This window comes from Crocodylus siamensis, chromosome 8 (assembly GCF_052110815.1).
Source record: "Crocodylus siamensis isolate JL-2025a chromosome 8, ASM5211081v1, whole genome shotgun sequence".
NCBI classification, from domain to species: Eukaryota; Metazoa; Chordata; order Crocodylia; family Crocodylidae; genus Crocodylus; species Crocodylus siamensis.
The window spans coordinates 35,122,674-35,145,901 of NC_143402.1; the positions used below are offsets into that span (position 1 = coordinate 35,122,674).

The 23,228-nt window shown below is 44.0% G+C and overlaps 1 long non-coding RNA gene and 1 pseudogene across 1 annotated transcript in view; both read right to left on the reverse strand.

Annotated features, from left to right (window-relative positions):
- Positions 1 to 21,124: 21,124 nt before the first annotated feature.
- LOC149858259 (uncharacterized) overlaps positions 21,125 to 23,228 on the reverse strand; it is a 159,199-nt gene continuing 157,095 nt past the window's right edge. Inside the window, exon 3 of the long non-coding RNA XR_016443752.1 lies at positions 21,125 to 21,217. This is a non-coding gene — a long non-coding RNA (uncharacterized LOC149858259). The remainder of the gene's footprint in view (positions 21,218 to 23,228) is intronic.
- Positions 21,921 to 22,867, reverse strand: LOC149858260 (uncharacterized; annotated as a pseudogene).

Below are 23,228 nucleotides of genomic sequence, written 5' to 3' on the forward strand. Positions count from 1 at the left end.
AGTGAGAATGGAATTTTAGAAAAAATTGCTTGATAGCAGAAAGAAATATAGCAACCTTGAAAGAGAGTTGTAACTCTATCCATTTTGATTATAGGGCACGTGCCTTCTGGGTCAGTTTTAAATATATAACCGCTGCCCAATATCCCATAAACAGGATTCTTGTAATTGATATTGGTCCATTTCCTTCTGGGTTTTATGTATGGCATCTGTTACTTGCTGTTCATATTGTTTGAGTTGTTCCGGTAACACTTTTACCCATTTCACCACTTCAGCTCCTATTATATCTGGAATTATATCTATTGATAATAAAGACATTCACTTTCCAAACAACAGCTGACATGGTTGCAACCCTGTACCTAATCTATTCCTACTTCATAAGGCTGCTAAAATCAGGGGTAACTTTTTATCTTAGTCAGTTTCAATACTGTTAACTACTTTTCCAAGTGACTCTTTGATGGTGCGATTCATTCACTCTACTTGTCCTGATGCTTGTGGGTGATAGGGTATATGAAATTGCTACCTTATTTCTAAAGCTTGTAGCAGCTGTTTAACTACTAGCCCTGTGAAATGGGAACCCTGATCTGAGTCAATTATTCCTGGGGTCCCAAACCTGCAAATCACTTCTGCCCATAACTTTTTTGAAGTAGCCTCAGCTGTACATGTTTTCATTGGAAAAGCTTCTACTCAACCATTAAAGGAATCAATAATTACTAATAAATACTGGTTGTCTGTAGTTTGGGGCAACTTGTCGATATAATCCATCTGACTCCTTTGCCATGGTCCCACTACCCTCTGGTTCAAAAGGGTCCCTCCAAATCCTGATTTTACACCTACAACAGCACAGCATAAACAGCTACAAACCCACTTTTCTACTTCTTGTCACAATTTAGGCCAAAATGCTAATTTTTGGACTCTTAAAAGGGTATTTTCTACAGTTTCATGTTGCAAGCTATGACAAGCATTTATGATCTCTTCTCTGCATTTTGCAGGTGGGTTACCACTTAACCTCCCCTGTGTCGTGGTCAACTGCATGTTCTCCTTGCACTTCCCATGTCTGTGTGCCTTGGTTACATGTCTGGACTACAGCTACACCCACTCACACCCCTTTCTTAGCATCAACTAATTTATTTATCTGGGCTTCCAAGGATGGGGCACGCTGATGTGCTTTCACATGCCTAATTTTTAACAGCCCAGGATTTTTATGTACCCATTCCCAGATTGCTTGCCAATTTTCCTTTTGGGAAATCTCTTTCCCTTCTACTGTAAATCATGCTGCTATATTCTAGTTTTTGATCCAATATATTCGTGCCTTATTACAAAACTCAGAATTGGAATATATCCACAATTCTGTTTGCCCATCAGAGTATTTCTAAGTTAACAGCTCCTTTGTGGCTCTAACCTCTGCTGCCTGTGCTGAATCCTGTGGGGGTAAAGCTCTCCCTAGCTTCTCACCTGAAAAATTTACAGTATAAACATATCCAGTATATCCCTTTCCCTTTTCATACCTAGAGCTCTCATCAGTGAACCAGACATTTTGAGGACAGTCAGTTATAGCTGTATTTCCTTCAGGGGCAGAGCTTTTTCTAATACGGTCTGTTCAAGTTGAGGATCTATATCTGGGCACTCATGTGTGCTTTCCTCAATTAACAGGGCATATGGAAGCATGTCGGGTTCTGAGTTAACTTCATGCTGAACTTCCTGTCCCGTCAAAAACAATACTCACTGGGCTATTTGGGTGTTAGAGATCTTTGAACCTGCTAGTTTCCCTGACAATATATATTTTAAAGGGGAATGATGGGTTTGGATAATTGGTGCCATTTCAATTAAACTCTCAAATTTTTGCACACCCCAAACTCCAGCTAAACACTCCCTTTCACACAGATTAAAATTAATTTCTGGACCAGTCAGTTTACATGACTCATAACCCACAGGCACAAATCTGCCTTCTGAATCCTTTTGAATCAAAACTGCTGAGATAGTCTTTTCAGTAGATGCCAATTTCATATAGAATGGATTATCAGCCCAAAAAAAAAAAAAATCCTATCTTCAAGAAAGGGAGGAAAGCAGATCTGGCAAACTATAGACCCATCAGCCTGATCTCTATCGCGGGGAAGGTCTTAGAAAAGTTTATTAAAGAGGCCATCCTTAATGGACTGGCCAACACCAACATTCTGAGGGATAGCCAGCATGGATTTCTGGCGGGTAGGTCTTGCCTGATTAATCTCATTTCCTTTTATGACCAGGTGACCTATCACCTGGACAAGGGAGAAGAGATTCATGTTATATATCTTGACTTCAAAAAAGCCTTTGATCTGGTATCCCATGTTCACCTCTTGGTGAAACTGGCCAGTTGTGGACTTGGGTCCACCAAGATCCACTGGCTGGGAAATTGGCTCCATGGTCAGACCCAGAGGGTGGTAATTGATGGCAGTCACTCATCGTGGTGCCCTGTGACCAGTGGGGTCCCTCAAGACTCTGTTCTTGGACCCATATTGTTCAACATCTTCACTAATGATGTGGACATTGGAGTCAGAAGCAGACTGGCCAAGTTCACTGATGACACCAAACTTTGGGGCAAAGCATCCACACCAGAAGACAGGAGGGCAAACCAGGCTGACCTAGACAGGCTCACCAAATGGACAGACAAGAACCTAATTGTGTTTAACACTGAAAAATGCAAAGTTCTCCACCTTGGGAGGAAAAACCTGCAGCATCCTTATGGGCTCAACAGTGCTATGCTGGCTAGCGCTACGGAAGAAAGAGACTTGGGGATGAACATTGACCACAAGATGAACATGAGTCTTCAATGCGATGCTGTGGCTAGTAAAGTGACCAAAGCACTGGCTTGCATCCACAGATGCTTCTCAAGCAAATCCTGGGACATCATTCTCCCCTTGTACTCAGCCTTGGTGAGGCCACACCTGGAGTACTGCTTCCAGTTTTGGGCCCCACAATTCAAAAAGGATGTGGAGAAACTTGAGAGAGTCCAGAAAAGAGCCACGCACATGATCAGAGGTCAGGAAAACAGACCTTATGATGACAGGCTGAGAGGTATGGGGCTTTTTAGCCTGGAAAAGTGCAGGCTTGGGGTGATCTGATGGCCACCTATAAGTTTATCAGGATCTGGGGGAACGTCTGTTCACCAGAGCACCCCAAGGGATGACAAGGTTGAATGGTTATAAACTACTGTAAGACCATTTCAGGCTGGACATAAGGAAGAATTTCTTTACTGTCCGAGCCCCCAAGGTCTGGAACAGTCTGCCATCGGAGGTGGTTCAAGCACCTACATTGAACACCTTCAAGAAAAAATTGGTGCTTATCTTGCTGGGATCCTATGACCCCAGCTGACTTCCTGCCTTCAGGCAGGGGGCTGGACTCATTGATCTTCTGGGGTCCCTTCTAGCCCTAATGTCTATGAAATCAGGATCTGGATACTTTAAAGCAGGTGCTGCTTTCTAATGCTGTTTTCAGATTCTCTAAAGCCTTCTGTTCACCAAGTCCCCATTCTCACTGAGTCTTTTTCTTCAATAACTTCCATAAAGGCAAACTGTTATACATGTGATCTCAAGATCTCTTAAAGAATTATGATCCTTTCTGGCTGGTAGATCTAGCAAAGCTTTTACTTTCTGTACATCTATCTTTTTCTTTTCAGCTCCTAACCTCACTTCTAATTATGTCAGCTTTTGGGTTACTAGCTGAACCTTAGCCTGTGCCAGTGACTTGGTCATGTCTCTTGACAACAAATAGTGTCTGCTTAGAAGAGTGGTTGCTGAGGCATCCTGTGACAGCTAAACTGGCTTTCTGAGGGTTAAACCTAGTTTTCTGCTGCTTATCTATATATTGCAAAATACTTATAGCCAGAAGAGAAAATGTAAAAAGAAGCCATTGTGGTAAAGCATTTCCTGTATTTTGTTAATGCATTTTGCCATAGCTTAAAACTAGCGTCACTAGCAATGGCACAGCTAAAATTAATCATATAAGGAAAACACAAAGGCTTGTAGTGCTATTGGTCAGTCATATAAGAAAAGTTTGTAGTATAGAACTATAATTGGATGCAAGCCAACAACTAGCTCAAAAAAAATCTATAAATTTGCTGGTGCATCCGAAAATCAGCTGAAGGAAGGAGTAGCATGATAAAGGAAGCTATCATTGTGAAATAGAAGCCGTAGACCTAGATTCAGCAGGGTGGTGGTTCCTGAGGAGCCCGAAGACTGAATACTAAGGTCCTTCCTGGTACCCCTTTGGACAGCGTAGATTGGGGATGCCTAACTTCGCTGGATTTTGAGAGGTTTGTCATATACCAGGCATAAAAGAGGACTGCCGATAAGTTGCCTACTTGGAGATTTACTGCCTGTCTTTGCTGTGTTGTTAAGCTTTGCATAATTATGTGTTTGTTAGATCAATAAACCTTTCTTACCTTTTTACTCCAACCACTCTCTCAATCCCAAACCAACCCACTGCAGGCAGCTGGGACATAGCCCTACTAACTGTAAACCTTGTTTTTTGAATCAAGGCTAGTACCTTCCCAGTGCGGGCCTCTACTTCAGATTCATCAGTCCCCCAGACTAGTATGTCATCTACATAATATATCACCTCTTCCTGATCTTCCTTACTAATTTCTGCAGCATTTCAGTGACATGATGATGTGCAATTGCAGGGGCATTGTGAAACCCTTGCAGTACCCAGGTAAACACATACTACTTCCCCCTGAAGGTAAATGCAAACTTATTCCAAGACTGGAGGTGCAAGGGGATGGCCTAGAAACAATTAGCGAGGTTGATAGTTGAGAACCGCCTTGGATTCTTTTTAATCCTGCTTAGCATTGCTTGCATATCAGCCACAATTGGAGCCATGGGGCGAGTGCCTTTATTTGTGGCCCAGTGATCTCTGGTTAGCTGCCATGATTTCTTATTTGCTTTTAACACTGGCCAAATTAGGGAATTAAATGATGAATTTGTTTCTATTACTACCACTTGTTGGAGCAGCTCCTTAATAATTTGCTGATTAGATTCCTCTGCTTGTTTTGGAAATTTATATTGCCTCTGCGGCAGCACTTGATCTCCCACAATCTTAACACGGGCTTCTATTTTTCTACAATCACTCTTACTTTTAGCTCACACTTCAAGGAACTGTTTTACCCATTTGTCTTCAGGGCCAATGCTTATAGCTCTGATACCCATACACCATTCCAATCTCCAATAACAATTTTTCTCTATTAAATTTACATCTGCAGCTCTCCAAATAACTCGAACACCCCAATATCAGTTCCTCAGTAGATTCTTCATGTTGAACACCATCAATCTACACCTGAAATTCTGCTTCCTGTAACTGCATCAGAATGGGAACTGCCTTGCAGACATCTCTCTCAATCTCTTGTCCAGTGAAGGACCCAACTCATGTTTTCCCTGACTCATATGCAGTTACGTCCCTTCTGAATCCAAAAACATTCAAAGCAGCTCCAGTATCTAAAAGAGCATCTGTAAGTCACTGTTTTCCCACTGCAACAGATATCTGGGGTCTGCCCCTGCGGAGTCCCATCTTAAATTTCCTAGTTTCTCCCAAAGGTTGGGACCTGACCTGGGGTACTTATTGTGGGGGGTCCCTAACAGTCTGCCGGAGGGCGCTAGCAGCCACAGCCACTTTACTTGACACACTGGCATTTAGATTTCTGGCATTTCCCCCCAATTTTGCCATTCTTTTTATCAGTTCTGGCAGGGATTTCCTATCCCATTTCTCACAAGGCTTTCCTTGTTGCATAAGAAATTTCTACACCATAGCTCAAACTTTCTTACCCTTATCCTCTGATATTGTTTCTCAGACAGCCTGCTTTCCCCCATTTGGGCAGTATCCCCACCCTCTGGTATTCTGTTGTCTCTGTAGATACTCACTCTCATTAAAATAAGTTACTTGATTCCTGACAGCAATAGACTTACCATAAGGAGTTTGGGCTGCCGCTACTACTCCACCAGGTCTCCCCATGAAATGCCTCATATCCTGAGCCCTCCTAATAATATCCCATAAGGTATAATGCCCCTCCATCTGCAAGGGACCCATTACTCCAACCACCAGCTTATGCATTCCCTACTTCTTCTGCCCTACTACTTATCTTTCCCACCTTTTATCAGATAGTACATTCTAACAATTGGTGGTTGCTATCCCCAATGTTACCCTGTATCTGCAGATCCCCCACTAGTTCATCCCCTGTAGCAAACACTAAGTCCAGTAAGGCATTTCCCCTAGTAGGGCCGTATACTTCTTACATTAGGTGAGGTCCTGTATGCTGGTTAGGAACCTATGTGAGTGGGCAGATCTAGTTGATTGCTCCTACTGGCAGAAATCAGGGTAGTTTAGGTCACCCATAACAACCATGTCCCTTGAGTGTACCACCTGTGAGAGCTACCTCAAAAATTCCAGGTCTAACTCATCCTCCTGGTGTGATGGTTTGCAATAAACCCTCACTACCAAGTCCCTTTCCCACCAACCCCTTTGTATTCTGACCCACAGTACCTAAATTTTCCCCTTCTCTCAGCCCATCTTGATTATTGAAGACATGTGTTACTGCATACCATAGACAGCAATGCCCCCCTCCATTTTTCTGCACTCCATCACAGCTGTACAGTTTAAAGCCCTCAATGTCTACTGCCTAATCATGGGTAAGGTCATGCCAGGTTTCTGTTTAACCCAACCAGGTCTAAGTCTTTGTTTGCAAGCAGAAGTGTGAGTTCCTCCTGCTTGTTCCCCATGCTCCTGGCATTAGTATAGAGACACCTAATGGGTGCCCTTTGTACCCCCCTGTCCTGCTGCCTAATGGGCTCCTTGATGCTTACATGGACTGTTGCAGCACATGGCTCATGGTTTGTTGATCCTAGGTTCACCCTATCTTCAGTACTCCTGTCCTTGACAAGTCTGTTTATAGAGTACCTGGGCTAAGCTTTGCAGCAGTTTTTTAAAAAAAGGTAAAATGCTTCATTTATGATTAAAGAATTCTATAGTACCATTGTAATGTCCCTATATGTTTATTTTGAAGTCATTGTTTTCAAATATGCTGCTCATATCCATGTGCTCAGGGAAAGCAGGGTCTGAGAGAAAGGGAGTGGGAAGAACGGGCTGCAGAGGAAAGAAATTCAGAGGGAGAAGTAAAGGGGATGCATGTTCTCTCCCTGTATTTATTTTCTTTACTGTAACAGGTAAGAGGGGAATACATTCAAGATAAATTTCCAATAATTATCTTGAAAATTATAACCAACTTATACATTTTCCATATACAGAATCTAACTACTGGGGGATTGTCTTATATTCAGCTCCTATAAGAGTAACTGGACTTGATTAGTAATTTCCCTGGAAGGGGAGAGGAGCTGGAGCCTAGAGGAAGTTGCAGTGATGGAGACATTTCTCAAGCGGAGGCACAGGAGTGAAGCGGGCAGCGTGCCTGAAGGAAAACAGAAGTCAGGCAACCTGTTGCACCAGGAGTGAAGGGCACTGAAAACTCTGCAGGACAAGGTACCCATGATTAATTAGAGACTTTGTCACTAGGTATTGGGAATGGATGTTTCCTTTGGTAAATTAATTACGTTTCCTTTTCACTGTCTTTGAATCAGCCAATTCCAAATCCGAATCTGAATCAAATACTTCCCTATTTGCACAGGTCTATTTCCAGAATCATTTGGCATGCAGATCTGGGGGCTTGCGTTCCTGGGAGGGCTGCCAGGCTGTGTCAGACTCCTTCCAGCCCCTGGATCTGCATGCCAGATGAGAGGAGGCTGCTGCTGCTGCCTGGGACAGGTGCCAGGGAAGGTTGATGATGTTGCCAGGTTGAGCTCCATGGGGCTCTGAAGCCAGTCAGAGTGCAGCCTGGTGGTGGGAAGCAGGGAGAGCCAGGGTTGCATTCCACCTCCTGCTGCTGGGCTGAGCTGCATGGGGCTCATGTTGCCACTCAGAATACAGCCCTGGCTCTTCCCCTGCCTCCTGCCACCTGGCCACTTCAAAACACAAAAAGTTTCAAAACTATCAAAAAGCTTTGCGTGCCCTCATTTCATTTTGAAGCTGTTTCAAACCTTTTTGTTTCATTTTGATTTCACAGTTTCATGTTGAAACGGGTTTGAAACAAAGTACTAGGTGACATCTCTTGTTACCTATGAAATAGGACTTCTCAATTGTCAAATTGCACCCCTGTCTCAGCCTAGGTGAAAAAAAAACATCAGGCTACCACTGACTGCATACAGATTTATGACTGAAGACTGCAGGATTCACTCGCCCTGTCTCTGTCACCACAGATCCATTGCTGCAGGGCTTCTGGAGGTTGGTACAGGAGTGCATGTTGTTTCATGTGATAAAAGGTTCTGTATAATTTTGTTTAACGTGAGGAAGCTGGTGCATGGAAATAGCAACCACACAATCTTGACAAGGTGGAGATCTGGGCCTAGGGAGACTCTGGCAAGGGAGAATCCTATGTGACAGGAGACCTCCATCTTACTGCAGCCTTTTTCCATCTTTACAACCATTGAAGTTCTGACATCTTGCACCACATCCACCATTGAGGACTTGGGGTTGGACCCTTTGTGTAGAACATCCCCTCAAGGTTGTTTGCCATAGGTGACCATGCCAGAAGTGTGAGATTTTGGGTGACAGTTCTGAGGATCTTTGGGGTACACAAGGCTCTCCTCCACTACCATGCCTTAGACTATGGAGATGAGTGTGAGGTAGGATTGGTTCCAAGCCTGAAGTTTTCACAGTCACTTCTGCCTGCAAGGGTAGTCCTGGCAATCTTGGGCACAGAGCAGTTTATTATATAACAGCAATATCTCCTTCTGCAAATGCCAGAATCTTAGGAGTTGTGATCTATCTGAGAGTTAGAAACTCCATGCCTATTCTCTTCAAAAGGATTCAGAGGCAGAGAGTGTCCCAAAATTGCAGTATATAGCACAACCATTATTCTGAGAAAGGGAAAAACATACACTTCTCTTTTATTCACTGCCTTAAGCTAAGTATCAAAAAGAAAATCCCAAAAGCTGTAGCCAGTGCCCTTCTCTTCTTCTAACAAAGGCAAGCAGGAGATGAAGATAATCCCGAATCAATGTAACAGTTCCTACAAGGTAGGGGACAATTCAAGGTGATTAGCACAGCACTCCTACATTGGACTGAAAGAGCTTACAAATGCTGAGCACATATCTAAGATTTCCCCAAGGTATCATATTTCCAAGTACAAAAATAGTTTCAAGGCAACCAAAACATTAATGAGTTTTCATGAAATTCAGTAAATAGTTTTTGACCAAAAGGAGGAAATAAATGGCTTTTTTATGTTGAAACACTTTTGTTTCAAACAGATTTTTTTAAAAGTCTTGAGTGAAAAACAACTTGTCTTGGTCCAAACAAGCTGGATTTTTGCATACTTGTTTTGCCAAATGCCTGAAAATACAAATTAGGTCAGGACTACATTTTTGTCTATAAGCTATTGAACAAAATAATCCATTCTTTGCGTGGCTTTATTAGCTTAATTTACACAGCATGGTTTTATTAGTTAAGACTTCTATTTAGTTATACTCTGATTCAGCATTTCAAATCACTCACATGATGATGATGATTATCAAGTTAATATTAAACCAAAATGGTTTTTTTGACTTCCCTTCTAGTTTGAGGCACATTGCCAGCAATCAAATCTTCTATCTACATAGATGTAAACAAGATTCCTTTAGTTTTGAATATTGGAGCATGTAACTTCATAGGCATGTCACCTCCAGAGGGCTTGTCAATTATTAGTCTTCTAAAACATATGCAGAAGGTTTCAACAGTAATTATTTTATAGAGACAAGTAATGGTCACATTACTGAACAAGTCCATTTCTTAAAAAGATAACCCACTTATTAGCATTTCATTTGGCTCACTTAAACTAAATTATTTAATTATTTATGCTGACATGGAAGGTCTTCGGGAATTCTTATTGGTTGGGTCAGTCTGTATTATACCTACTAATGTTACGTAGTTCACTTTTAAGTGGCTTGTGGCAAGATAAGATCAAAACAACAAGAGCATAGAAAAACTGGTACACAGATAGGCCATGCCTTCTAGAGACTCTAATTGGAATTTAATCTGTAGTGCCCAAAGACTGGAAGAAGGCTAATGTATTAGAAAAGTTTATCAAAGAGGCCATTCTTAATGGACTGGCCAACACCAACATCCTGAGGGATAGCCAGCACGGGTTTCTTGCGGGTAGGTCTTGCTTGATCAATCTCATTTCCTTTTATGACAGGGTGACCTATCACCTGCACAAGGGAGAAGAGATTGATGTCCTATATCTTGACTTTAAAAAAGACTTTGATCTGATATCTCATGATCACCTCTTGGTGAAACTGGCCAATTGTGGCCTTGGGTCCAACACAATCCACTGGCTGGGAAATTGGCTCCATGGTCAAACCCAAAGGTTGGTAATTGGCGGAAGTCAATCACCATGGTGACCTTTGACCAGTGGGGTCCCCCAAGGCTCTGTCCTTGGACCCATATTGTTCAACATCTTCACTAATGATGTGGACATTGGAAGCAGACTGGCCAAGTTCACCAATGACACCAAACTTTGGGGCAAAGCATCCACACCTGAAGACAGGAGGGCGATCCAGGCTCACTTGGACAGGCTCACCAAATGGATCGACAAGAACCTGATTGTGTTTAACACTGAAAAATGCAAAGTTCTCCACCTTGGGAGGAAAAACCTGCAGCATCCTTACAGGCTTGGCAGTGCTACGCTGGCTAGTACCACGGAAGAAGGAGACTTGGGGGTCATCATTGACCACAAGATGAACATGAGCCTTCAATGTGATGGCTTGAATCCATAGGTACTTCTCAAGCAAATCGCAGGATGTCATTCTCCCCTTGTACTCGGCCTTGGTGAGGCCACACCTGGAGTACTGCATCCAGTTTTGGGCCCCACAATTCAAAAAGGATGTGGAGAAGCTTGAGAGATTCCAGAGAAGAGCCATGCACATGATCAGAGGTCAGGAAAACAGACCTTACGATGACAGGCTGAGAGGTATGGAGCTCTTTAGCCTGCAAAAGTGCAGGCTCGGGTGATTTGATGGCCACCTATAAGTTTATCAGGGTGATCTCCAGTATGTCGGGGAATGTTTATTCACCAGAGCACCCCAAGGGATAAGGAGGTCAAATGGTTATAAACTACTGCAAGACCATTTCAGGCTGGACATAAGAAAGAATTTATTTACTGTCCAAGCCCCCCAGGTCTGGAATAGCCTGCCATTGGAGGTGGTTCAAGCACCTACAGGAAGAGGGTACCACCTTGGGAACCCCACAGCCCACATCTTTCAGGTCGATACTGACCTGTCCAGCATCACTCTTTGGGTGTGACCCTTAAGCCAATTTCCCACCTACCTGACCGTGTAATCATCTAAGACACAGCCATTCATTTAGCTTATGAGAAATAGATAAAATATCGAAGACCATCTTAAAATCCAAGTAGATGATATCTACCTTAACTCCTGCATCTATGCATTTTGTGACCTGGTCATAAAAAGAAACAAGATTAGTCAGGCAGGATGTACCTGCTATGAGGGTTGGTTGCCCTTCAGCCTTATTTTTCCTGCTGGGCTCCCACACATGTGAACCTTGATAATTTTTTCAGAGGTTTTCCCAAGGATAGAAGTGAGATTAAGTGGCCTGTAATTACCCATATCCTCCTCCCTCCACTTCTCAAAAATAGGCCACATTAGCCCTTTTTCAGTCCTCTGGGCCACATTGGCCCTTTTTCAGTCCTCTGGGACCTGACCAGAGCACAAAGAGTGCTTAAACAGCCATGCCAATGGCTCTTCTATGATACCGGCCAATTCTTTCAGTACCATTGGGTGAAGATCATCCAGGCCTCTGACTTAAATGCATTCAGCCCCTCCAAGTGTCCCCTTACTAGGTCAGTGCTGACTCTTGGTGGGCTGGTGTTCCTCCTGTGCCTATCTATAATACAACTGGGAGATTTGCCTTGATTCGTGTTCCAGAATACAAAGGCAAAAAAATTCATTGAAGAGTTCAGCCTTTTCCCTCCTATCTGTCACTAATTGCCCTAGCCTCTCATGTAGGTGTCTAAATTTACCTTACACCTTCTTTTTTATCCCTATATAACTGAAGAAGGACTTTTTGTTGTCTTTAATTTTTGTCACCAGTCTGAGTGCTATTGCTGCTTTGGCCTTGCTGAGTCCCTGCAAGTCCAAGACAAGGAGGTATACTCTTCCTTGATAGCTACCCTCTGCTTCCATAGCCAGTATTCCTCTTTCTTTGCCCTTAGGCTTTCCTGGATTTCCTTGTTAAGTCAAAAGGATTTCTTGGCCCCCTTTCCCCTTTTCATTTGTGATGGAATTGTCTTCTTCTCTGCCCAAGGCATTGCTCCCTTGAGGGATGACCACCCTTCCTGAACTCCAATCCCAACAATGTGCTTCATCTTCACTGTCTCACTAATTTCCTGAGCACATTGAAGTTAGACTTTCTGAAATCTAGAACTTCTGCCCTGCTGGTTACTTTTCCTACCCTATGTGGCATAGTGAATTCAATCAATTGATGGTCACTATCTCCTAGGTTACCTTGTACATGCAGATCCCGCACCAAGTCCAGCAAGGCATTTCTCCTAGTAGGACCATATACCTCCTGCATTTATTTATATATGTGTGTGTGTGTATTCACTAATTTACACACATACCACCCACCTATTCATGCACACAAGTGAGTTCCTAAGCTAGGTATTGTGATATGTATGTATGTGTGTGCTTGGTGTACTTGGGATACCTGGGGAAAGGTTAAGATAAGAAAGTAGAAGTGTAGGGAGTTAAAGTTACCAAGACCGGGATTAGAACCTGTATACTACAGGGGCCTAGGCTGAAGAACTGAGGCTCAGGGGTAACTTTAGGTTAATTGATCTTAATTGATTAAAAGACACCACCCAAAGCCCACAAAACAGGGAAGCAATGCCACCACAGCTATGGGGGAGCTGAAAAGGTAGGTAGGAAGGAATAGGGAAAAATGGGAATAAGGGAAAGTGTGGGTATTAAAGAGAGGCTGTGGGTGTTGGATGGCTCTGGGGAAGCTAGAGAAATTGCACAGAGCAGCAGCAGGTGCTGGAAGCTGGAGACAACTGCAGGACAGCTAATAGGAGCTGGGAAGCTGCACAAGCAGGGGGGACATTACAGAAGGTGTGGGGGGAGTCTGAAAACAGAGAGACGGGCAGCAGAAAATCACAGGAAAAGCAACAGGCAGTGGGAACAGCAGGAAAGCAAGAAGAGGCTGAGAGGCGGCAAAAAGGGGGAGATGTAATTGGGAGGAGATGGGGAAACTAGGTGAGGAAGTGGGAACTGGAGCTGAGAAAGAGAGAATGAGGCTGGAAATTAAGATAGGGAAGGGACTGGGATTCAGTAAAACATGATCCAACTTGGAGTTGCAAATGACAGTGGTTTTATTGAACAGGGGAGATGGTGGCACAATATCAAATTGGTTCCTTTGCGTGCGCACACGCGCACACACACACACAAAATGGCAGCAGGGGTTAGAGAGGCTTGGTGCAGAGGCTGAAGTCTACTGAAGTCCAGGAGGAGAGAGAGAGTCCAAATTGTAGAAGGAGGTATGCAGGTAATATCTACCTATCCAGGCTGGAAAGGGAGCCTTGTCCAGTAGATGTCCAGAGGGGGTCACCGGCAGGGCCTCTGGGGTGGATAGGTGATGTGAAGCTGGTCTGGTCTGGATGGAAATATTGTTCCCACTGGGTCTGTCTTCACTGTCTCTTTTTATAGGGGCAGACCATTCATGACCCTAGTGACAGGAGGCATGCCCAGGCAAGGGTCAGCCCCTGGCGTACTGAGCATGTGTGCTCTATGCAGGGATGTGCAGTTTCGGGTGTCTGTAATGATGGGGTACAATCAAAGAGTTTCTGGTTCTGCAGGTTCTTTTGTTTTTCAATTTCTGGTCTTGTATCTTTTCCTGGGTGAGGTCCATGGTGCCTGGATGGATCAATGTGAGGTGATGGCCCAGTCCTTACAGGCCATTAAGTAGACACCTGCTACCATTGTATTTCAATCATGCCCAATCATTCTCATTCATTGGGGAACCAGTTTAAATGGGAGGGGTACAATGAATCATATTGTTGCAACATGAGATACCCAAGCAGAGGACAGAAGATGGAGGCTTGACATATAAAATGGAAACTTGACGTGATTTTGGTTCACTTACAAACACAGGCCTAAACCATACAATAGCTATATGAAACAATATAAATAAATACAAAAATAATAATAATACAATATACAAAAGGAAAAATTAATACAAACCTAATAATAATAAGACAATGGCTATCCAAAACCAAAAATTTGCTACCAAAATAAAAATGTTTAAAACTTATCCTAATTTTGAGCTTACTTATCTATAGCAAATATAGAGGGAGAGAAAAGTCAGAAATGGTTGGGGAAGGGGAGGGAATGCATTTTAAGATAATAATAATAAGAAAAAAATCCAGGGGTTTTGCAACATATTCTCCCCCTTGACATCAGCCCATTTGGGATAACGTCACTATACCATTTTGGCTAATATTTTAGCCTCATCTATTTTAGCATATATTGTTGGTAGAGTAAAAACCAGTTTGCAGTATAAGAACAGGGTTAGAAATGTCAAGACATTTGTTAAAATAAACAGTACTATGATGGGGTGTGTCATTTGATTTAGGATTCCAGTGGTTGTGGGGGACCAGTCCAGGAAGGTTCCCATGGGCTATACTGAGTGGACTCTTTGATTTTGGTAAGGAGTTGTGTAACCTGGTTGTTATTAGTTTGGATGATGGTATAGGTTCTGTTGGCTTGGGACTGTAATACCTGTAAAGAATGTTGGAGCTCTTGGTGCTTGATGGCATTCCTAAGAGCTTGGGGAGACATACCTAAGTGGACTAGGGTAAGGTTGGAAGAGGCTGTATTATGGGGTGATTGATTGTCGTAATATGCTTTGCTTTTTGTACTGTATATCACACCTAATGATGGACCTGACATTACATAAACAGAGCTTATGTTGCAAATTGGTGATGTTATAAAATACGTTCACTGTGACAGAGGGGCATAGAGTGTGGAGACAAATGCATCCAAAACCAATGTTGATGAGTAAGGATTGAACACTGGGGACCCTAAACATTACATAGAGACAAATTGAAAAGTCAGGGTCAAAACAGAGGGTTTGGGATTGTAGCATGAGTTCCTCACAAGGAAAACCAGAGCAAGTATCTTCACAGTCATTGACAGCAATAGCTTTAAATTGGTCATTAGGTTGTTTTAGGCCCCAGTGTTTACCTGTTTGAGGGGTCATGAATGTATCATTGATCCTGCTTCCCAGTGTTATAATTGGGAATACTTTGTCTATTTTTCCCTGAGCTACCCCCATTATTATGCAATTGATGGACAATAAATTTGGATTGAACCCAAACTGTATTAACTGGTAGAAGAAGGTGAACTGTGAAGGCTGTTTGGTTTCATTTTCTAATAGGTGTCACAATTCTAGAGGAATGTGTCCTTGCAAGCCTTGGAGTATGATACATTTAACCACATACAGCTACCATATCTGGGCATGAGTAGACATGAGGGCAAGGGAGGTGTTTTGTCCTAAGACAGTGGTGGCTTCAGTTAGGGTGTGGGAGTCTTGGGAAGCTATTTGGGTTATCCACTGCATGAGGGTGGTTATAGACACACTTAGCTGAACAGAGTGTTCAAAATTGTCCTTCATAGGTCTGTCCAATTGGTGGAACAAATTTCCAATGGTTGCTAATCTGTTCCGGAGCACTTCTGCATTTATGGTGTTGAGGATACTTGTTCCAGTCCCAGTTGCTCCCAGTACTGTGTCCAGTGATCGTCAGCATTGTGGGCCACTGGATTCAGAGCTGCTCGAGGACTTATGTGTGACCTGCTGAGCCCATGCCCGCCATCCAGCATTCAGTGGAATGATATAGCTGACACACTGTGGATACAGCTGGGTGATACTATGGGATCGTAAATCAAGGGTGATATTCCAACATGACTGTGTTACATTGGTTAACATGAAAGCTTACTGACATCTTGCTTTACTACAAAGAGTCCCATCTCATGCTGCTGTGCCTTTTCATGAATAATAATATCTGTGGTTAGGGTTGGGTAATCCTTGAGACCAGAGGCTTTCCAAGTCCGCAAACAAGATAGGGAGAAATTGTATATTAGGGTGCCACAGTTGACCCAAAGGTATTTTCAAGGGCAGCTGGTGGCATTCAGGGTAAGATTTATGGATTTAGATCTTGGGTGGATGAAGTTAACAGTCAGCTGTCCTTGTGGGGATCTGACAGTCATCTGGGCTGGAAGGCTTGAATTCAAGCTATCGCTACCCCATCATGCCTGGATGGAATGTTTTCCTGATGACAATGGACTGGAAAGCTTCCATGAAATGCAGGAGGTGCAGGAGTGGTGGAGGTGGTGTTAATGAAGAGGGGAAGGCATGGTTGAAATAGGGGTAGGTGTGGGTTTTGGGAGGCCAACTAACTTAACACCAGGATGTGTCCATGACATCCCCTTCCATTTCTCATCCAACCATGTATTTCCTGTCCTGTTGGGATAGTGATGTTAACCACCCTCTATGTGTTGTACCTCTTAGGACTACCCTGGACTTCCTCCCCACAGGTTAAGACCTATTCTAGCACAAAAGGTGGGGATGGTGCATTTGGTATTGATAAAAATAGTGTATTTGAAAGGTTTGGGGAGTGTCATTTCAGGTAATGAATTTGGCAGTATTTTCCACATAGGTGTATCCCATTGTTTGCACCCTGGCTTTGGTAAGGTAGGGTGGGGTGAATTCTGGATGCCTTTTACAATATTTTTACAAGCAACCATTCCCAAACATCAGGTGATCCCATTGCTGTGGATGGTTAATTCTTTGTTCGGATAGTGGAGGTCAGTTGTGAGTGGGGTGACCCACAGGACAATTCCTCGCAGTTTTCGTTATTGGAAATAGGAATGAGGTTATCCAACCAACAATTATTTTGGAGGAGACGTTGGAAGAGCAGGAAGGGAGTGAAACAATTAATTTTTATTTCCTATGGAGGTTTTGGCCTACTACTTTTGTCTGCCTCAATGTCGAATACAGGCACGGTTCAGCCTGCTCAATACGTATTTACCACGACTGAAGCCGTCCTTCTTGCTATTCAAGAATGGTGGGCAGCAGAGAGGAGAAAACTGTCTTACCCAATCCCCTGGCTGTTTCTCCTCTGTTGGTGGATCCCGGGAGTGGACAAATCCTGTTGAATCCTATTAGGATAAGGCTGGTTTTCATAGTTAGCTCTACTCAGTTCCTTTTAGCAGTTTTAGTGGTGACACATGTACCTATTTCCCTGCATCCCCCTTATCAATCTGAACCACTGTGGGACTTAGCTTATTGATAATAGTATATGGCCCAATCCATTTAGATTCCAAGGCATGTGCCTTTGGGGTTAGTCAAAAGTACATGACTGGTTGGCCCACTTTCCACAGCCTGGGGTCCTTTGCCAGGTGGTTGTGGCTGTTCATTCGCAGCCGTGCTTGTTGGATAGCCTCACTAACTTGTATTTCCTGCTGTTTGAGTTGGTGGGGAAGTTCCTTTACCCAGTCAATAGTATCAGTGGGCTGTGGGGAGCTGGGGCTGTATGAGTATGGGACCAGTCTGGTGGGGAGCAAAGCCATGCGTTTACCAAATAAGATTTGGTAAGGCTGGAGCCTTGTTCCCAAATGGTTCCCACTTCTTAAAGCTGCTAGTATTAATGGCACCCTTAGATCTCAGTCAGTACCAGTTTCATTAACTACCTTTCTTAATGATTCCTTAATAGTTTGGTTCATGTGTTCCACTTGTCCTGATGACTGAGAGTGGTGAAGGATATGTAGTTATTGCTTTATTCCTAGGGCCTGTAATAATTGTTTCATCACTGATCCTGCGAAATGCAGACTTCGGTCAGAGTCAATGATTTGGGGGACCCCAAATCTGCAAATAACCTCTGCCCATAGTTTCTTTGAAGTTGCTTCAGCAGTATGGGTCTTCATGGGGAATGCTTCAACCCATCCACTGAAGGAGTCTATAATTACCAGTAAATACTGGCTTCCTCTGGCAGTACATGACAGTTTATCAATATAGTCCACCTGTATTCTCCACCATGGACCGACTATCTTTTGGTGTAGGAGGAGTTCTGGGTCTCTGAGCACAGCAAAAACATCCCTGCACCCATTTTCTTGCATCCTTAGATATCTCTGGTCAATAAGCTATCTCTATTACTTTAGCAGCAGTGGTCTCTGGGTTTTCATGCCACGGGTTATGGCAGGCACTGTTCATTTCCTCCCTGAGTTCAGGGGGTGGGACCCATCTAACTTCCCCGGTTTTTTGATTGACCGCGTAGTCCTGCTGTATTTCCACTCTGGGTGGCTTGAGGACCTAGTTTGTACCGTGATTAGGTTTTCTTTAGCTTTTTCCTTTGCAGTGGTATCTGCCAATTGGTTCATTTTGGCTTCTCAGGTGTTGTTGTGTTGGTGTCCTTTTATATGCCAAATACGTAATGAGGAGGGATATTTTTTAATCCATTCCCATATTGCTTGCCAATCTTCCTTTTGGGCAATATCTTTACCATCTGCAGTGTGCCAGTTTGTTTTATTCCACTTGTGATTCCAATTTATTAGGGCTTTGGCAGAGAAATATGAGTCAGTGTACACCTATAACTCTCCTCCAAGGGGGTACTGCTGCTCAAGTAATTCCTTGATAGCCCTTACCTCTGCGGATTGAGCTGAGTAACCCACAGACAGGGGGCCCCTATTTGATATTGATTTAGATTTACTGCTCCATACCCTGTGTATCTCTTACCCTTTTCAAAACTGGCGCTCTCATCTGTGAACCAGACATGGTCAGGCTGATCTCTCACTGCTGGATTTTCATCCAGTGGCAGAGCTTCAGTTACCCCAGTGCCTTCTTGGCCTGAGTTCACATCAGGGCAGTCATGTCTTGTACCTTCTATTAACAGAGCATAGGGAAGTGAATCTATTTTGGCTTTAGTTTCATGTCTCACACCTCTCCCAGTTAAAAACAAAGCCCACTGAGTGATCTGAGTATTAGAGACTTTGGACCTTGTCAATTTCCCTGACAGGATATACTTCAGGGGTGAATGATGTGTTTGGATAATTACTGTGGCCATTTCAGTCAGTCTTTCAAATTTCTTCACTGCCCATACTGCAGCCAAACACTCTCTTTCACACTGGTTGAAGTCCGCCTCTGGCCCGGTCAGTTTCCATGACTCGTAGGCTGCAGGTACCAGTTTGTTGTCTGAATCCTTTTACAACAGGACAGCTGAAAGGGCTTGTTTTGCTGTAGCCAATTTAATACAAAAGGATTTGGCTGGGTTTGGGTATGCTAGTGCTGGTGCGGTAACCAGTGCTTCTTTTAGTAAGCAAAAGGCCTTTTGTTCGGTCTCCCCCCATTCCCATTTCCCCTTCTTTTTTAGGAATTTCCAGAGAGGCTGTGTGATTTCAGCAACCTGGTGTATATGGTAGTGAAGGAAGTTAAATCCTCCCAGCAATACCCGTAGGGAGTGGGGATCTGTGGGGACTGGCATGTCTGATAGAGCCTTGATCTTATGCAGGTCTATCTTCTTCCCTGCTACCCCCAGTCTTACACCTCCTGAGTCACTAATTGGGCCTTTGGTCTGCTGACCTTCAATCCAGTTTTCTGGATCAAAGCCAGCACCCTTTTGGTCCAATCTGTGACCTCCTGCTCTGAGGACTTCCTTGCACTCTGCTGAGCATTGCTGGCATGTCAGCTACATCAGAGCCATAGGATGTGTTCCTTTATTAATGGCTCTATAATCTACATTCAGTCTCCATGATTCTTTGTCTGCTTTAAGGACAGGCCATATTGGGGAATTAAATTCTGAGTGGGTTTCAATTAACACCCCTTGCTTCAGCAGGTCCTCGATGGTTGCCTGTATAGCCTGCTTTGGAAAATTGTACAGTTTCTGAGGAGTAACTAGGTTGCCCACAATCTTTACACAAGCATCAATCCTGTCACAGTCACTTTTGCTTTTTGCCCATACATCTGGGAATTGCTGCACCCATCCGTCTCCCATATCAAAATTAATTGCCCCTATACCTCTACACCATTCCAGTTTCCAGTAAGGGTTAGTTTTTATGGTTTCTGTAACCCCCCCCCCCCCGGGCTTTCCACACCACCCCATTTGCCAGGTCTAAGATCCAGCCTTCACGGCTGGGCAGGGGAGCTCCCAGGATTAACTGTTCAGTGGATCCCTCCTGCTGAACCCCTCCTATCCTGATACTACACTGCCCCTCTGGGAAATGGATGCAGATTATTACATCCTTATAAACCATACCCATAGTTTCCTGTCCTGTGAAAGAGTGCAGTTATCTGTCCATTATGATATTATTTAAATCCCATCTCTTCCCAAAGACATTTAATGCAGAAGAGCATTGGTTTGCCCCTGTTTTCCCACCATAATGGGTATTTTGGGTCTCCAGTTTTACCCATAAGCCTGGGCTTTGCTCATGGGTTCCATTATGGGGGCCCCCATCAGCAATCCTCTGATACCAGTGCTGTAGCTGCAATCCCAGTGGCATGGAAGGCTGCCCCCCATCCCTTTCTATCACAACTGATCTCTCATACTTAGTTCCACCATCCTTTCAATTAATTCATACAGGGGTCTCTGGTTCCATTTCTCCTTGGGTTCCCCATGCTGCATTAAAAATTTCCATATGGTATCCTGAGCCCCATTATACTCCTTGCTACTGTCGTATTGGTGGTAGTTGGTGTCCCAGAGCGGGGATGAGCCAGGCCCCGGTGTCACGGTTAGTCGGGGTGGCAGATCGGATATGATACAAGCGGGATTACTGGTGTGGAGATTTGAGGAACGGAAGCATATGGTTTCAAAACACAAACTGGATTTATTTAACTTACGCTTTTGAGGAGTAGGTGTTGATCTTCAGTTACAGTGGATGGAACGATAACAATGAACAACAGAGGGGTCTGTTGGCCCACGGGGTTCCGGAGTGAGCCCTTGCTATATACCCCGCGAGGGATAGGGGTGGCTGCCCACTCCTTAAGTCCCAGGGCTGGTCAACAGCTCATATAACGATCAACAAACAAACGACAACTGTAACACGTCATGACACCAGTCCAGTGATGGACAACAGGTGGTTGATAACAAAGCCGAGGTCGAGAGCTGGGATGTGATGCAGCGAAGATACAATCGAGGTGAATAGAGATGAGATGAGCCGTAGTCAGTAAACGAAGCCGAGGTCGTCAGTCAAAAGCAAGGTAAGTAGAAACCGGAATCAAAGTTTATACACAAAAATCGAGTTTGAATTCAAAGACAAATAACATTCGATAACCAAGGAATCAATATGAGAGTAATGAAATCGATGAGGTTAATCGCTGTGTGAAGCTATGAGGAGAACCAGGGGTTTGAATCCCAAACTCTCTCTGCCTCACAGTCCCTGCTGAAAGCAGCCTCTGTTAGCAGATTGAGCAGGTCTCTCTCACCACACTCACACCAACAATGACCAAACACCCACACCTCCAATGCCCACACCAAGGTTGGGGGCCCACTAGCTTTTAAAGCAACCCCTTGGCCAATCAGGGTGCTTGGTGATCAGAATTTTCTGGTACAATTACGTCATGCTCTTGTTAACTGATCAAGCTCTGTGTGGAAACCAGGCATGCGCAGGGCTGAAAAGTAGGTCACCGGTGATTGACAGCTCCTGGGGTCGCCCAAGGGGCACATGCTGGGCACATGGTGGAATTTTCCATGAGCCTGGGTTCTCTGCTCATGATCACAACTTAACTCATGTGTTGTCAGCACCTTTCAAAATTTTTACTTGGACAGTTGGGACGGTTATTGGGGTGAAATTGGGCCTTTGAGTCCTTCACTCCAAATCAGGGTAGGCACTCTCATTTGAGCATGTGACCCTGTGGTTTGGTGTTCTGTTAGTTTTCATTTGGGGCTGGAGGACTGCCACAACCACCCCTTGTCTACTACCTAGCCACTCTGTATCCTGGGCTTTGGTGAGGATTTCTCCCAGACTATATAACTCCTGGTTTCCCTAAGGGGCCCCAAAAACCCTATAAAGGATCGGTACATTCTCTCCTGCACCTCGTTTCAGAATCCAGGGGGATAATCAATGTTTCTGCTCTCAGGGGTCCTATTGCCTGACCTACCTATGGGCAAGACTGTCTCAGACAACAACCCTAACATCACACACCCAATTACATAATCCCCAACTGGCTCTCCAGGGTTTTGGCTGCTAGCCCCAAATTGCTTCATGAAGGTTTTCCTCCCAATAGTCACTCCCAGATCCAGTATACTCTGGAGGATCAAGTCCCCTGTAATGCCACCTTCCTGGTTTATGGCTGCCATAATTTCTGGAGTAGCACAGGTTCTGATTAAACAGTGGCACTCCCGGGTATCCAGGGTTTCATTTTCCACTACTTGGAGTGATTTCTGCAGCCACTGCCCCGAATTTTTTATATTAGCGGGCCCCAGTGTTTTACCTAGGGCAGCCAAATCTGCTCCACTAAGGGGAACCATGATCTGTGTGGTTTGGCTGGGGTTTCCCTGGGCATCCCTGGTTATGGAGGTCCATGTGACCACGCATACCTCGGGCCTTGGTTCTGTCTCCTCCTCAGGCTCAAAGTCCTGAAGGGAGGTGTACAGTGCATGGCGTGGTCCCCCTTTTCCATTCCTGGTTTCTCCTTGTATGAAAACAGCCGCCTGTAACCTGCTCTCCTGGACTTCCTGCTTTAAGCAGGTGATAGTTTCCTCCCAGGGCCCATGATTAGTTTTGACTTCTTTGTCAGATTGTTCTTTTTCCATGGTTTTTTCCAGGTTTTGCAAGACCTCCCAGCTTGCTTTTTCCTGATAAAGTGACTCTAATTGTTGGGCCTGATTCTGATTTGTGTCTCTTAATATCTCATTTTCCTATTCCAAATTACAAAGGAGGCATTTCAATGTTTGGTTATTCAGTTCCAGTTGTAAATTTTTGTCCCTTAGAGCCTGATTTTTAATTTCCTTTTCTTGAATTCTGGAGGCTCTTTGAGTTCTTTCTTCATTTGCTGTTTTCACAGCATGCCACAGTAGCCGAACTGCAGTACTGTGCTGTCTCTCAGCTGATGGCTTTTCATAGAGACAAAATTTCTCAAATTAAATGTCAATATCATTCAGGGAGAACCCTGGA